Here is a 16,878-nt window from a genome sequence, read left to right on the forward strand (position 1 = left end):
CAAGAACGGTACTTTGCTAACCAACCGTCGAGCCGCGACGGATAGATGACGAGAATATTTCGAGCAAATTTCAACTGAAAAATTTGTTCATCCTCCATAAGCATTGCCGACATTTGGAGCGGTTCCACTTGTCAGTGCAACTGAAGTCGAGGAAGAAACAAAACGAATGAAATCGAAGAAAGCGAAGAGCTAGGATCCAACACTGTGGCTCAGTAAATTCTTTAATCGTGTTACTCAGGAAGGTAGAACACCAACTGCCAAGAAGTAGCACCATTCCAATATGGAAAAAGAAAAGTAGTCCAGCAGAATGTTCAAATTACCGTTCGATCCGGTTACTTTCCCATACCATGAAGATGTTTGCAACCGTATTCGCGAAACTGTTGAAATAACAGTGAATGAAGCCGTGTTCGATGGTATGATCACGTAATTTGCGCTAACGGGAATTCACTTGCCAAGGTTGGTCTGAACATTGAAGTCGATGGTAAGCGACCAAAAGGCAGGCCGAAACAAGGGTGGCTTGATACGCTGGATGTGGATTTGAAATCCTCGCGATTGCATCCAGATCAGGCTTTTGATAGAACTAAATGGTGGAACTGATGACGACGAGTCGACACCGCTGGTGAATGAGACGAATGCTGAAGAAAAAGAAGAAGAAGAAACTAGCTTTTGATCTGTGAGTTACTACCTTCTTATAGAGCGGGTGAACTGCTATGATATAGGATGGATGGAGTAAAGTTAAATTAAAAATTTGCTAGGTTATCATCCAAAGTTAGATGTCTTTCTTCAACGACTTGAAATATCACGTGAGCGGCTTTGAATATTCGATGTTTTTTCAAAGTTTTTGAAATAATTTGTAACCAGATAAAAGTACCGTTATAATTCAAATCTAGGGGTCTCTTTTGAGATGGTTGTAATGGAAAAGCATCCTTAACAAGCAGTATTGTGGTTCAACAGAGGTGAAGTCCAAGAAGGCGGCAATGTCGAAAACAGCAGTGATCTCGAACACAATGACCGATACAGACTATAACTAACATGTCACTATGAGCACGGAGTCTACAAAAGACACCGATATTGTAGAAATCGACTCCCTGGAAGCTACTCCAGAAACTTGATACTACTAATGTCTCGCTGTAAACAACTATAAAGAAGGCATCCAGGCATCCAAGACGATGGTTGTCGACACCGTGGACAATTTCAGAAATTTGCAAAAGATTTTTGTGCATCAGTTTCTTGTACAAAAGTGAAGCAAATTGAACTTTAAAGTCCATTATCCACAGACTTCTCGTGTGCAAAAACTACTTCTTTCTTCTTTCTAACCTAGACCACACATCCTTTGCATTGAAAATTGGCAAAAATATACAAGCTTTCCATTAAGTCCTTCGGGACATTGAACTAAAAGCCTCAAAATACATCCAGTTCCGATACCTGCTTAAATAAAGGTCATAATAGCAAATTACCATATTTCATAAATTTACCCGAAAAACCCCTTAAGTTCACCCTAGAAGTACACCATTATTTGTAATATTAAAATGCACAATTTTGGGATTATTAATAAAGTTATTGAAAGTAAAAATTTTGTATTTGACGTGAATTTATAGAGAACTAAGACGTTATAGAGTGAACTCATATGAACGATGGAGTTGGATGTATCAAAGAATATTTTGAATTTTTACCTGTACACAAATATGCGTAGGGAATTTCTCAAACAAGATGAATACAAAACCTTTATATCCGAAATCATGCTTCTGGTATTCCCACTTGTAATAATGTAAATATTAGAATATAACAGGCTGATGACATCAATTTAATTGACAGAAACGAGGTACGACAGATTCTATTTTGCATTCACGCTAACGGACTTTTTGGCATGAGCTTTAATTCTAAGATGATAATTCAAGTACTGAAGATATATAGTACCCTATTTCAAAAGATTAATAAACACCGATAATCCACAACATTTTATTAGCCATTAAATGGTATTCTTTGACCGATATTTTAGCGAATGATTCAAATCCAAAATTTACCGCAGTGTCGTCCAGTCTATCGCTCTCTAGCCAACTACAAAAGACAATGAACGGCGCCTTGCAGTATCGGAGACAAAATGTTGCGTTGGACTAATAACGTAACCCGACATGATCACATTCGAAATGAGGATACCCGCGATCCACATGGGATTGTATCAATCGTGGTAAAATTGCGAGAGAGGCGACCTCGATGGTGTTGTAATCATCATTACACTTTAATTTTTCAATATTTTATTTCAAGCTGAGTACTTTAGTTTGGCAACAGTATGGCTACGTAAGTTGCTATAACGAGAATTCATTTGCTAAGATTGGTCTGAAATGGTTGGGAAGCCACGAGGCAGCCCAAAACAAAAGTGACTTGATACGCTGAATGGTGATTTGAAAGCTTCGCGACTGCATCCAGAACAAGGATTTGACACAGCAAAATGAGAAGTGTTCAAAGATTAATATAACATGTGAATTTGGAGTGCTTGTGTTCTCTATTTTCCAGTCTGCCCAGCTTTCTCATGATTTTCCATTTTGTATGTATGTGGAGGGGATTCCCCTTTTTTAAATTCCTAATAAAAACTAGAAGACACACCCTTTTTGCTTCCTTTCCTTAAGGTTTTATTGTCTATTTATTTGTCTATCATACGTACACGTACATGTACCAGATGGAAAGGAAGGAACTGTAAACTCATATGCCTGCGGTGAATTCCATTGCTCCACGTTAAACTTAAGGACACACATACAGCGCCGGAAAAAAACGTTCTCAAATTTTTCAAAGATTATTTCCGTTGAAAAATGAATGTATTTTTATTCTTTATATTATACATTACATATGATTTTGTAGCATATCTTACATAGAATAAGATGTGTAATGTGGATTTTTGAAAAAATTGTCATCAAGAAACCATTTTCATTATTGTTATTTTTGGTCATTTTTTTGGCAGAAAAAGTAATTTTCCTAGTTTGTTGTTGATTTATTGTGTTTGTAGAAAACAATCCCCATATAAACTGAAGCCCTTTATCTTTAAAGTGGTACAAAAAGCCCCTAGTCAGACGGTAGTTGCTATAGAATTGAGTATCTCGCAGTCCGCAAGACGGGTGGGGGACATTCGAAGAAATCGACTGAAGTGCAAGACCGTCTGCTTGTTCGTATTGTGTAAAAAGATTCCTTTAAAATGACGTCTTCATGTCGCATATTAGGCCGACACCTGGTGAAAGTTGGGAGTCACGACAGGCACGACTAGAAATATTTGGTGGTGAACAATGAAATTTGTTCTTTTATGTCTGTGTGTGTTGTTGTTCCGACCCACTCAGAAGCCATTACCAGCGGACAAAGCCTTATGCAAGATTATGATTCGCGAAAATGCACATTGAATAGTGTCAATTGCTGGACTGCCGTATTTTATGGTTCGGCTAATTAAAATGTATGCCTTTTCAGAAGAAAAGATTCGACATGTTCGACTACCTTCTGCAAAGCGACAAATTGGGCAACGATGGGATTTTTATACACGATAATAATCTGAAGCACTCAGCTCGAATGGGAAAGAGTTGGTTGGCCGACAACCATGTAAATGTGCTGTAATGGCCCGCACAAACCCCTGTCTTAAATCGCAACGAACATCATTGGAAAATCGTTGATAAAAGATCAGGGAACTTAGTTTCACAAAAACAACTGATCTATACACCGCTAATGGGAAAGTGTGCCGGGACTTTCAATGGATCTAACTTTTTGGCTTGTTGACTCCATGCCTGAGAGCTGTCATACGCGCGCATTTATCACTGCGAAACAATATGCGACCAATTATTGAACTTTTAATTCACATACTTAAGAATTTTTATTAGTTTTCGGTAAAAAATTCTTATTTTGAATGAGTGAGCACTTTTTTTTTGTGCCCAGAATATCGACAAAAGGGAAAAGAACGAATGTGGATATCTTATGACAATTTTTTTTCAAAAATAGAAATTACGTACTTTATTCTATATAAAATATTCTAGAAAATCATATGTAAACATATAATACAAAGATTGAAAATACATTCGTTCTTGAACGAAAAATGGAGCACGTTTTTTTCCGGCACTGTATATACAAGTAAAGGAAGGGTGGAACATTTCATTCGAATATAGCCGAATACAGCGAATATAGAATATATGTGTGATATCAAATGAAAGGTATTGAAGAGTATTTTTTAAGGCAGGTATTAGTTTAAACGTTGGTTGCAAATCGGACAAATGCCGGGGTCCGAAAGGGGTTAATTACTTGAAGGACCCATTCTCAGAAATTACCCAACCCCAAAAATCTGAAAAAAAAATCATGATAGCCTCCGCCTCAAAATACTGTCCGTTATAATATCTACTAAAATAAAGTAAATAATAATATATTATATTTTAAAAATTTACCCCCCCCCCTTAAATTCATACTAGATCCAAAAAAAATGCAGCCAAATGGGATTTAATAGGACACACCATCACCATGGCAAGTTTGCTGGAAATTCCACTATTATTAACAAAGTTATAGTAGGTCGAAGCCTCTTTCGTGACAAATTATTACTTCCTACGAGTCATAATGTCAGTTACATTTAACCTGCATACACTACGAGTTATTTTCCTTGTGCGCTGCGGCGTGCAGAGATAAATGTCACTCACTGTATAATATGGCAAGCATTACATTTGAGTGATTTTCCTCTATATTATAGTTCGTCAAAGTATCCATAGACAAATGGGTTGTCTCAGATAGTGACATCTAAATAGTGCGTTGAACATTATTTTCTTTAGTAAAATAGGTCAAATACATACAATAGCCAATCAATTCGGTGCAACATATTTTAGATTATTAAAAAACTTTAAATACAGACAGTAACACAAGCTTTGTAATAATCACAGTTCACAGATTCCGATAGTACCCTCCGATTAATGCGGAATATTTTACAGATTAAATGATTACACTACAATCAGAGATACAATCAACTTCCCATCTTCTTTGTTCAGAACATATATGCAACAACACAAAAATACTTTTCATGTCTATAAAAAAGTCCAAAACAGAGTATTCCAAACAGAGGAATGCGGTATATGATGGGGGCATTTAAAATGGATCTTCACTTGTAGGTAACGAATGAGGTTAAGCGGCAATTAGTTTAAATTGAAGGCCCCGCTCAATTCGGAAGCCACTAAGACCCCTCGGATCCCTTGGACAACAACATAACCACATGTAAATCAACCGGAGAAAATTATTAGAAAAGTAAAATCAACATGTGGTGAATTGTTACCTACTTGTTATGAAACTTCACAAGTTTCCACTGCACATGAAATAACTTCACTAAGTCTGTTTTCACAAGAATTTGTACTTCAACCCCGCTTTTCACAGCTTAAACTCTTTATCAACTGGCTTTTTTGGTTGAATTGTTAATTGTTGCACACGCGTTCACGGTAAACGTCTGCATGTGCTTCTCACGTACGAATTTTGAATTCTTCCCGAAGGAAATCCTACGTAGGACTATTTTTAGAACCCACGAAAATACGATATTGGCGGAGGCGTCTTCTGAGTAGGAGAACTCCGGGAAACTCTTGGTTTGAGGTTTGTGTTCTGAAGTGAAAGCGAATCGATCCGACCACTGCCTCGACTTGGTTCCCCAAAGATTCTTTCGCTACTAAACTAGAGCAAACACGACCCAGAACACTACGTCGGAATATTAAAACGTCCGCGAAAGGCATTTGTTATGGTTTGGAAGTTTGTTCACTTAATGGGAAAGATTTGTTATTAAATGAACACAATTAAATTGCACTATAAACGGGGCGAATGTGTGTACGGAGACACTTTACGCTGTGCACTTGCATTCCATTTGTTGATTCGTCCAAGAAATTGGACCCATTACAAAACTGCGGGTCGATTCAGATTACTTTGTAGCAACATACGCGCCCAATATTCTGTTGCAAGCCAGCACTTTCTCAGATACTTCTACACGTTTCCACGGAAGTGATTGAATTAGAAAGCGATCACATGCGTTCTGTACTTTGACCATCCGTCAGCAGGGATACGACGAATTCCTCAATGAGCAGCCAAATTTAATTGACTGTTGGTGACAAAGGCATTTAGAAAATATGTATGAATGAGTGATGTGAGTGTTTAAAATTGTGCTCATGGACTGATCCCAAATAAGCAACATGTGTCGCTGCCCGGGGGGTGAATGGCATTCAAAACTAGAGGTTAAAGCCAAGTTGTGGTAAGCAGAGTATCGCTACATGTACAAAAATCGGCCGCTACTATTCCGTCAACGATCTATTAAAATCTGACTGCAATCGACATTTGAAATAAACTAGATGGAGATGTCTCCTGCTACCTTAGGACATCCGAATCAATTTAACACACAATAACGACCACCAGCACCAAGTAGAAGACTAATTAATCAAAAACGGATGCCCTTGTCAACACTGATCAATACGGACCTTTATTGCATATGAATGGCAGTTTTCAAGGCATTTGAGATACCAGATATATTACAGTGCGACTTTTGTAGTCTGAGCAGTCAAACGATCGCTTTTTTAGGAATAATAATCCTCTCAGTGGTAGAGATAGACTTTATTTTTGGACTCTTTAGTCTAATGCGAGAATATTCAATATTCCGTGAAAACGACCTGGACTACGAAAAGCCTTATAAATAGATCATTAACGGCAAAAAACGCGTTGCTACAATTCTTTGTAAAACAGAGTCTTCATGTTTTGGTAAACTGCGCATCAAGACTCAGCATTTGCTACTGTAACGGGACGTCTTCCTGTTGAAGAGGTTTTATTAATTCTGGAACAATTTTGATTATGTTTCATGCCCCATTTCTGTCTTCTATTCTCATTACTCATTACTACGCAGCCATTTATTGTTGAAGTTCCCATTCAGCTACCTAAGTTTTTCTTTCGTCCTACGAGTCGGGGCTTAAAATTATACTCAAAGTTCCGCTTGCCATAAAAAGCACCAAACGGGATAGTAGTTTGTAGGCCGGCAATCGAAACTTCACTGCTACTGAAATGTCAATAACGCCTCGGGTAGAGACTGACCTCACCTGGTGTCAAATTATTGCAAATGGCTACCGCAAAGCGCCCTGTCTTGACCTTGTAACCCGTTTCTGACGGGATTCTGACTGCAAGATTCTGGTCCCCCAGCGAAGACCATAATGACAGAATTGATTTGTAAATGGCCCAACGACTAACCTAAATAGCCGGAGACGACCAAGAGGGTAGAGCTAACCCAAGAAGCTAAAAGGAAGGCGAAATTTATGTGAAGGCCACCCGCAAATATTGAACCTCCATCAGAGTAATTCTTCGATACGTGTACGCCTCTATACTAGCCAGGCTCGGGAAAGTAAGAGGGGTCCTTTGAACACTCCCGTGTCATTTCACTTGTCTTATCCGGTACGTGGGTCCGCACAAATACACAAACATCTGATGGTTTTGTTTTGTTTTTTTTTTGTCGAAGCGTACTAAAAAAAAGGGGATCTACCGTAAATTAAAACTGTATTTTATCGTTAATAGCTGGACAGTACCGAATCCCGCTGATTAAATAACCATTGCTATTGGGAGAACAACTGCATTCACAGCTTTGCGGACTTGAGAACACATTCAAAGTACTGACCTGAGGAAGCGCCGCAACAATGCAAGGAAAAAGTTACATTATTGTCACTCTCGTTTGCACCTTAATCGTCCGAAAAAAAACTTTAGCAGGGTCATGTTTGTCCTTGGAATTCGATGCAGTTCAGTATTCATGTGAACTCCCCTGAGGAACTATCAAGGGAAGTCGGCCTGTATTTCTGTGATTGCGTCAGGCTTGTCGTGTGCGGTATGGCGATCAGTCAGAACTTACCGGTCCCAATACATGCTGTAAGCAGAACTATCAAGTACTGCTTGCGGCTCATATCGGTAACCCGGACATGTTCCCGTGATCAGCCCATGCTTATATGCAAGGTTTTGATGGATAACCTTACATACAGCATTATGCCTGGTGATGTATTGCACCGGTGCCATAACAGTACAGCCAGAAATAAGCTCGGTTGGCGACCACGTCGTCCTGAATGGCACAAATGAATCCCTCCGTCTCAGCAAAGAGCTCCCCAGCACAGAGCTATCTGTTCGACAAACGCAAATCGACAAATGGCTGCCAAAGACAATTCACGTGTTTACCGTGCATTGCCTTCGACTTCCATTCATCGATCCGCTCTTGGTTCCATTTCACCCCGCTCAGAGGATTGAAAGATCGATCCTTCAAGTTAAGTCTGCCTTACAGACAGCCGCATGCAAGGTACTCGCCTGCTATTTACTGTGAAAATAAACGTGCAGCGAGTCGACTTGGCGATGATGTTGTGCCGCCACGTCAACCACGCCCCTACCTCCGATGTCACGAGGCAGGTTCATCCGCTCCACGGCAGACTTTGGATGATGCATTCGGGATTTGGACATAGTTGTCCGTATTCGTCGCTGGACGTTTTCCAGATCGGTCTTCGTCCACGCCAATATTCCGAATGCATAAGCCAGTGAAGGGATAGCGAATACATTCAACGCGCTTATTTTATTCTTCCCCGAGAGATGCGATTTCAGCACCAGCTTTACACGTCGCAGGAATTCGAACAGCAGAGCTTCCTTCAGATCACCAACTCGAGCATGGGTTCCTTGCAGAATTCCTCGGTACTTGTAGAAGTCTGTCTCGGTCATAGCTTCGATGTGGAGGTCACCAATACTATGTCCGGCATGCGGCTCGTGATGACCTTTGCGAATGGCTTGGATTCGACATTTGTCTAATCCAAACTCCATCCGAATATCACGGCTGAACATGTCAATTATTCGCAACAGACTTCTAAGATGGTTGTCAGTACCAGCATACAGCTTGATGTCATCTAGGTACATCAAGTGTGTCAGTTCGCACTTAGCACGTAGGCCATATTTTATTGCAAAACCATGCCCTCTAGCATCATTCAGTAGCCATGAAAGGGGGTTCAGTGCCATACAAAACCAAAGAGGACTCAATGAATCCCCCTGGAAGATGCCCCTCCGAATACGGATGAGGTATTAGCACCCTGAGATGTACGGACTGACAAGGTGGTATGCCACCCTTCCATGACTGTCGCCAAAAACTTTATTAGTTTCGGATCAATGCGATACAGATGTAGGATGTCGATTAGCCAGGTATGCGGAACGCTATCAAAAGCCTTGGCATAATCGATATAGCAACTGAAGAGGTTTCTTTGGCCTCTAGTTGCTTGTCCTACAACTACCGAGTCGATAATGAGTTGCTCTTTGCAACCCCTTGACCCAACTCGGCAGCCCTTCTGCTCCTCGGACAGAATGTTGTTGGTCTCGAGGTGCGCATTGATCCTTCCACTAATAATGGACGTGATGAATTTGTAGAGGGTTGGTAAGCAAGTGATCGGTCTTGTGTCTGCGGGGTCCTGCACCGTGTCCTTCTTAGGGATAAGGTAGGTAATTCCCGCAGTGAGGAAAGGTGGAAATTCCTCCGGCCGACTCATGACCTCATTTATACTGCGTGCCAACCGACTGTGTACGCTGGTAAATTTCTTATACCAGAAATTCTGCACCCGATCCAGACCTGGGCCCCTCCAGTTCTTCGAGATGTTTATGGCTCGTCGAACTTCCTCTTCGGTAACATCCGCGAAATTCATGCCAGGTGTATTGGCATGGCGGGTGCCTTCGGCGGTGATCCACTCAGCATGCTCAGCATGCTGGGCAGGTAACCCCCAAAGTCCACCCCAATACACTTTCGCTTCCGTCACCGAGAACTGTATTGTCTGGGCGCTCTGTTGGGATTCGTTGAGAGATCTGAAAAAGCTCCGCTGGTTCCTCGCGTATGTTGCATTCTGGACACGTCTGGAACAACTTTCGCCATACCGTCGTAACCGACTGCATATGACAGAAAGTTTCTGTTTTAGTGTGTCCAGAATTTCAACAACGGGTGTCTCACAGGGGATGGCATAGTTCCGGTAAACCCTCTGCACTTTATTTCTCACCCGTCGGCTGGCATTGCCAGTGCTGATCTGAATCAGTCTAGCAATGTCCTGCCTTAGTGAGTCCCGCCGACGTTCCAGACGAATTTTCCATGGTGGATCTCTTTTGTCACTCAAACCAATAACGCGAAAGCGAATCTTCTGACCGTGCAATCTGATAGCCGCAACTGCACCACAATACACAAGTGATTGTAGTTGCAGCAGCGACATATCAGCACACAGTCGAGACGCAATCTCATCATTGATTTGAGATAGAATTCCCGGAGTTGCTGGAGATGCATAGAGCCTGGGAATACCTGGTCTATGCAAAGGATCCATATTCGAGAATTCTATACACGCTCTTTGGAATTCGTCCCGAACTTCAGCGGAAACCTCAGCTGGACGGTGGAGAAGAGTGCTTCGGCGAGTACTGAACCTGTTGCCTGCAGTGCGGCGTGGTGTTGTTGATGCCGCCGCCTCTGCCCCCATCGACTCTCGGTCACCAGTTTCCCCGATGACTTCAAGTCGAACACGTTCCCTGATGATGGCCGGGATTGTGTCACTGCGAGTGATGAAGCGGTACCGGTCTGCGACTCGCTGCACAGTCACGTGCGCGAATTGCGGGAAACGCTCGACGAATCTCTGGTGCGACAAGGGGCGGTAAGATGTTGTACCCGCCCCCGCCGTTATTTCGTAGTAGGAGCGGATGATGAAGAGGTTCATTTCTTCAGTCCATTTCATCCGCTTCCTACGCGAACCTGCTGAAGTGGTCGCCACAGATTGTGGCGAAACAGCTGCAGCAGGCGGAGCTGTGCTCCTGGTCGTCGTGGCGCCTAGACGTCGAACCGCCCCACGACTAGCGGTTTCGACGCCGTGCTGTCCATTACGAGAGCCCGACCCAGTCACCAAGTCAGACGCCTCCCGCCGGTTATCCGTGCCGGACCTTAAATTTCTCCTTCTTCTCATTTTTTGGTGGTGCATTTTATCCCTAGCTGCCAGGTGTGTAGATAGCTTCCTTAGTGAGTAATCTGCAAGACTGCAAAGTTCCTGCACTTTCCTCACCTACCCCCTGAGACGCTGCGGTGGCGTACAGCCATTCAGACTGAAGCTATCCATCCCTCCTCCTTTCACAACCGGGCTTGGGACCGGCTTCGGCGGAGTTTTATTTTTTTATTTATTTTCTTATTTTTTTTCTTATTATTTTATTATTTTGTTTTGTTTCATTTATTATTTTATTTTCTTATTTTTATATTGTTTTCTGTTTCATTTTTATTTTCTTAATTTCATGTTCCTATTTTTTTCGTTTTTTTTTCGAGTTGTTACAATCTCGACAGATATGGAATTTTACCTAATAGTAGCACTAAGTGCCAAGGATTTAAGCGCGGAAGATCCTACCTACTTAAATTATGAAAGGGCGCTGGTGGTGGTGGCCTGTGATATATCAATGGAAGAATCCGTCGAGAACACCCCGGAACATCGAACCCGTATGCAGAATAGTATATTTCTGCATGGTTTGAACCAGACTGTGTGAGAGTCCCAGGACATCAAGGGGAGCCGTGAGGGATTTAGGTACAATACATGTAGCTGATAATATCATGGGAACTACAATCATCTGCTCGAGACGCCAAATTTCTTTGATTTCCCCATGCAGCGGCTCATATTTCACCTTCTTCAATATCGCTATTATGGGGGCTCGCAACATAAATATACGCGATGCCATCCGTCTTGTCAACTAACAACTGTCGATCCTTCAAGTTAAGTGGAGTCAGCCCACAATCTGCCTTACAAAAAGCCGCAAACAAGGAACTTGCCTGCTGTTCAAGCTTCCACATTATTAACTGAAGTGGAGGAGGCCAAGTTAAAAAAAAATTGATGATTTAGCTTGTGCATATTATCTATTAAACAAGTCGGGAAACCGGAAGCTGGACGCTTCAGGTACGAAAGGTTTTGTGTATTTCTTAGTACGTAGCATGTAATATATCCATATATTATGTGAGAGTATCCACTTTCGGGTGATATTGGCATTCATAGTCTTCAATTTTCGAAGAAGCAGCAAATTTGAGGTATTATAACTTTGTTAGTAATAGTGCGATTTCCACCAAACTTGCTCTATATTATAGCCTATATCACTGCTAAATTTTATGGTACTAGGATGAACTTAGTGGGGATTTCTAACCAATTACAAAAAATTGTAGTAATATACTATTATTAACTTTACTTAAACAGATATCGGCATGGAAGATATTTCGGAGCCTAGGCACCATATAGTGGCAGCCTCCTGATTTTTTTCAGATTTTTTGGTTTGGTAGTTTCTGAGAATGGCCTCCTTAAAGAAGTGATCACTTTCAACCCCCCGCGCTGCCCACCCTTCCAACGAATATCAAAACTAAGATCGGTTTTGAAAAGTACTAATCGACACCTTTAATTTGATACCCGACATGACTATATTTGATGAAAAAAAATTTTACACCCCCCTTTTGCATGTATGGGGACCCCCCCTTAAATTCGGCGTAAAAAGATGTAATTCACTGTATGCGTGAGCGTTCACAGTTCCCACCTTTCTACCAAATTTGGCGTTAATCGCTATAACTGTCTCCGAGAAAAATGCGTGTGACGGACAAACAGACAGACAGACAGACAGTCAACCGATTTTAATAAGGTTTTGTGTTTACACAAAACCTTAAAAATGTAGAAAAGGAGATATTGTTTATGTTTGAACCATTCTCATATTGGTGAAAAGAGAAAAAAGTAGGTGGTTCTTAAAAATGCGAGGAAAGAAATCAGCATGTGTCATCGTGTCACTACATAAAACTGTCGAACTGGTTTATTACGACAACAAAATTTATTAAAAATTATGTTGGCAGATGTTTGGAATGTCTGTCCAATAAGTTTCCAGGAGAAAAATCATGCGGATATTTAAGGGGGTCATCCCGTGTTTGTAATCCGCGGAATCGATTTTTTTTAGCATCAATTTTATCTAGATATAGTGTAGAATATGTGGAGAAAGTGATTTTTTAATATTCGGAGTCGTTCGGAAATTATAGGTTCAAAAACGTAATAAGTCACATGCCAGATTTATATCGATCGCCGTGATAAAACGCGTATTTATCGGTTCGAATGACTTCGCTAAAAGGAGAAGAATTGAAGCCGAGGTTGTACATGTGTTTCGTGAAGAAACCTAAGGTTTATGGACTGAGTATAACAGATTAATGATCAGTTGAGAATTTATAGCTAAAAATTACATACAACTTTTCAAATCCGTTTTTCTCGAAACTGCATATAAAAATCTGCTACCATCATAGCCCAAAATCTATCCAACGAAATTCTTTGAAATTTTCACGACTGTTTTTAAAGATGGGTGTATAAATTGCTCTGTATTTCGATAATGAACTATGCTATCGGGCTACGCATGCTCAAGATATTAGTAAATATATGGTGAAAAATTCGTATCTGTATCTTTATTTCTAAGCAAGTCGGGAAACCGGAAGCTTGACGCTTCAGGTATAAAAGGTTTTGTGTTTCCCTATGTGAGGAGCATAGCGTTCTCCGTTGGCTTATAGCATCGACCCGAGATATTGAAATCGCTCAGTTCTGGGCAGGTTACTGCCATCGCCAGAACTGAGCGATTTAAATATCTCGAAGGGCAGGTTACTGTCATTTCCAGAACTCAGCGATTTAAATATCTCGAGTCAATGCTATCAGCCAATGGAGAACTGCGTAATGAAATTGTTTCACGCATTTATACAACCTGGATGAAGTGGCATTTTCCAACTGGTGTTCTTTGTGATCGACGTATCAGCGCAAGTCCCACATCTAAAATTTACTGCAATGTCGTCCGTCTGCCGCTCTCTATAGTTCTGAGTGTTGACCGACTATACAGGACAATGAACGGCGTCTTGCGGTAATGGGGGCGAAGATGTTGCATTGCACTAGCGGCGTGACACGTTTTGCTTACGTCTGAAATGAGAATATCCGCGGTCGATATGGGTTTGCACCGATCGAGGAAAAACTGCAAGAGAGGCGTTTTCGATGGTGTGGTCACGTAATTCACGCTAACGAGAATTCAACAACCAGTATTGGTGAGAACATCGAAAGTAATGGTAAGCAACCAAACAGCCGGCCGAAACAATGATGGCTTGATACGCTGCATAGGGATTTAAACGTCTCGCGATTACATCCTGATTGATAAAATAAAATGACGAAACCGACGAACCACTAGCGGACCCCGCTTGTGAACTGAAGATTGAAGAAAAAGAAAAAGATGTGAGGAGCGACGAGTGCACGACAGCTCCGTGTAATATAGCTAAAAATTCCATTGCCCTCTATTTTCTAGAAAGCGATTTAAATAAATCACTTGCTGGAAAGCCCTGTGTTGACAATGGTCAACCTCATACGCTTCACACTCTGAGTTTAATATTATTAGAAAATATATAACCAACATCAAATATAAACAAGTCGGAATACCGGAAGCTCACGCTTCGGGTATAAAGGTTTTGTGTTCATCTTATGTAAGAAATTTCAACGCACATTTTTCTATCCGTATATAGCTACAAATCCAACATATCCCTTCATATTTTTCCAAACTCGAGACATACGTACATATTACAGCCATAGATATTACCCTCCCCTAAACAAACGAACTCCCTAATTCCGAATACTGTACACATATATGCACGTATATAAATTGATCGCACCCACATTTCCGATTTACTTCTTATATCTATTTGAATTAGGCACTACCCGCAAAGTTCATTAGCACGCATATACTATATACCTACATACACACATGTCTGGTTGACAAATAACTAAAAAACTAAAACAAAATAATTCTCTGGAACCCAATTCATAAGAACTCATTTCATTGTGGTATTGACGAATTGAGATGTGATAATGACGTCGTGCAGGTTGTAGAGTACACGAAATTCACAAAAAAATGTAAAGTTTCACCCCCCATAACTTTGTTACTAATAGCTGGATTTTCTTCAAACTTGACCAAACTGTGAATTATACTCTTCATTATACGCATGCCGAATTTTGTACTTCTGGAATGAACATAAGGGGGGTGCCGGGTAAATTTCTAAAATGTGGAAATATACTATTATTAACTTTATGTGTGCAGATATCGGAACCGGATATATTTTGAGGCCTAGATTTCGTAGAGATGCATCACTGTGATTTTTTTCAGATTTTTCGGTTGAATAGGTTCTGAGAACGAGACCTGTTACACTTTTTTGGGGTCATATTTTGAGCCCTCACTCCCCTATGTTTCACCCAGTATCAAATATTGAACCAGTTTCGAAAAGTACTAATTGAGACCTTTCATTTGATACCCTACATGGCTACATTCTGTGAAAAAAAAATTTGCACCCTCCATTCACATGTATGGGGAGCCCCCCCTTAAATTTAACACAAGATGGCGCCACTTCCTGCATGTAAAGGGAACACCAGATTACATACTCTCACCAATTTTCGCGACAATCGGTTTAGCCGTTTCCGAATAAATCGGCTGTGACAGAATGACAGACAGACAGACAGACAGACAGACAGACAGACAGACAGACGGACAGACGGACAGACGGACAGACAGACACCGTCTCGATTCTAATAAGGTTTTGTTTCACACAAAACCTTAAAAAGGGCTGGGGAGAATTAGATTCTTCTTGAATGGAATTTTAATATTTCACTCGAATTTCAATTATTCTCGTTAATTATGACGTCAGCATCTTATTTGTATGGCTTAGGATGCTGTTAATTAGCACGAAAGTTTGAACTTCTATAACTTTGACACTAATAGTTGGATTTTCATGGAACTTGGCATGTGTATGCACGAGACTGCCTCCTATACCGGTGCAGTAGTTTTTTAGTCAATTTCTAAAAGTTGATAATATATTATTAGTAAGTTTATTTGAGTAGATACTGGAATGGGACATCTCTCGAAGATTAGATTTCACATAAGTGTTTTACACAAAACCTTAAAAAGGGTTGCAGATAAATAGATTCTTAATATTTCACGCGAATGTCAATTATTCCGGGTAATTATGACGACAGCATCTGATTTGCATGGCTTTGGAAGCGGTAAATTTGCGCGAAATTGCTAAGTTTGAACTGCTATAACTTTGGCGTTAATGATTTCCAGATTTCCACGAAATTTAGCGCATATATACGAAATATTGTCCTCTATGCTGGTACAAAATTCGAAAATCCTAGGACGAATTTAAGGAGGGTTTTTCAATGAATTTCTAAAAAGTAGTAATATAATATTAGTAAGTTTATTTGAGCAGATATCGGAATGGGACATACTTTGAGGCCTAGATTTCATCTAGGCGCACCACCCTGACTTTTTCGGATTTTTAGGTTTGGTAGTTTCCGAAAATGAGTCCTGCCTCACTTCAAGTGCGTACATTTTGACTCATTACTCACGCACTTTACAATTTATGCCAAAACTAATGTTAGTTTCGGAAAGTACAAATTGAGACCTTTCATTTGATACCCTACACAACTATATCCGGTGAAAAAAAATTTTGAATCCCCCCTTTGCATATCTGGGGAGCCCTCCTTTGAACTCCACCTAAATTGATGCCACTCGCTGTATGCGTGGGATTTCATAGCTCCCATCTGTCCACCAAATTTCGTTCGGATCGGTTTAGCCGTTTTGGAGAAAAATACGTGTGACAGACAGACAGACAGACAGACATTGAATCGATTTTACACAAAACCTTAAAAAAGCGAAAAAACGACCTTGACACGGGATGACCCCCTTAAACGTCATATACAAAAAAATGGGTGATCCTGCGATGATGAAATTCGCGCACGGTTGTTGTCAGCCAACAGAACCTATTTCAGCTTACAAAAACTGTTCCGCTCGAAACGTCTCACCATAGGGTCA

At 40.8% G+C, this 16,878-nt stretch overlaps 1 protein-coding gene across 5 annotated transcripts in view; it reads right to left on the reverse strand.

Moving 5' to 3' along the window:
- LOC119648770 (proton-coupled amino acid transporter-like protein CG1139) overlaps positions 1-16,878 on the reverse strand; it is a 65,101-nt gene that overhangs the window by 22,251 nt on the left and 25,972 nt on the right. The window contains exon 1 of one of the 5 annotated variants that reach the window (XM_038050601.1): positions 5,279-5,686. The exons of 2 other annotated variants lie outside the window; for them this stretch is intronic. The gene's annotated coding sequence lies outside the window, so the exon portion shown is untranslated. Of the gene's footprint in view, positions 1-4,805; positions 4,858-5,278; positions 5,687-16,878 lie in introns of those variants that run through there. 2 more of the 5 variants (XM_038050598.1, XM_038050603.1) reach the window with 2 other exon arrangements.

This window comes from Hermetia illucens, chromosome 2 (assembly GCF_905115235.1).
Source record: "Hermetia illucens chromosome 2, iHerIll2.2.curated.20191125, whole genome shotgun sequence".
NCBI classification, from domain to species: Eukaryota; Metazoa; Arthropoda; class Insecta; order Diptera; family Stratiomyidae; genus Hermetia; species Hermetia illucens.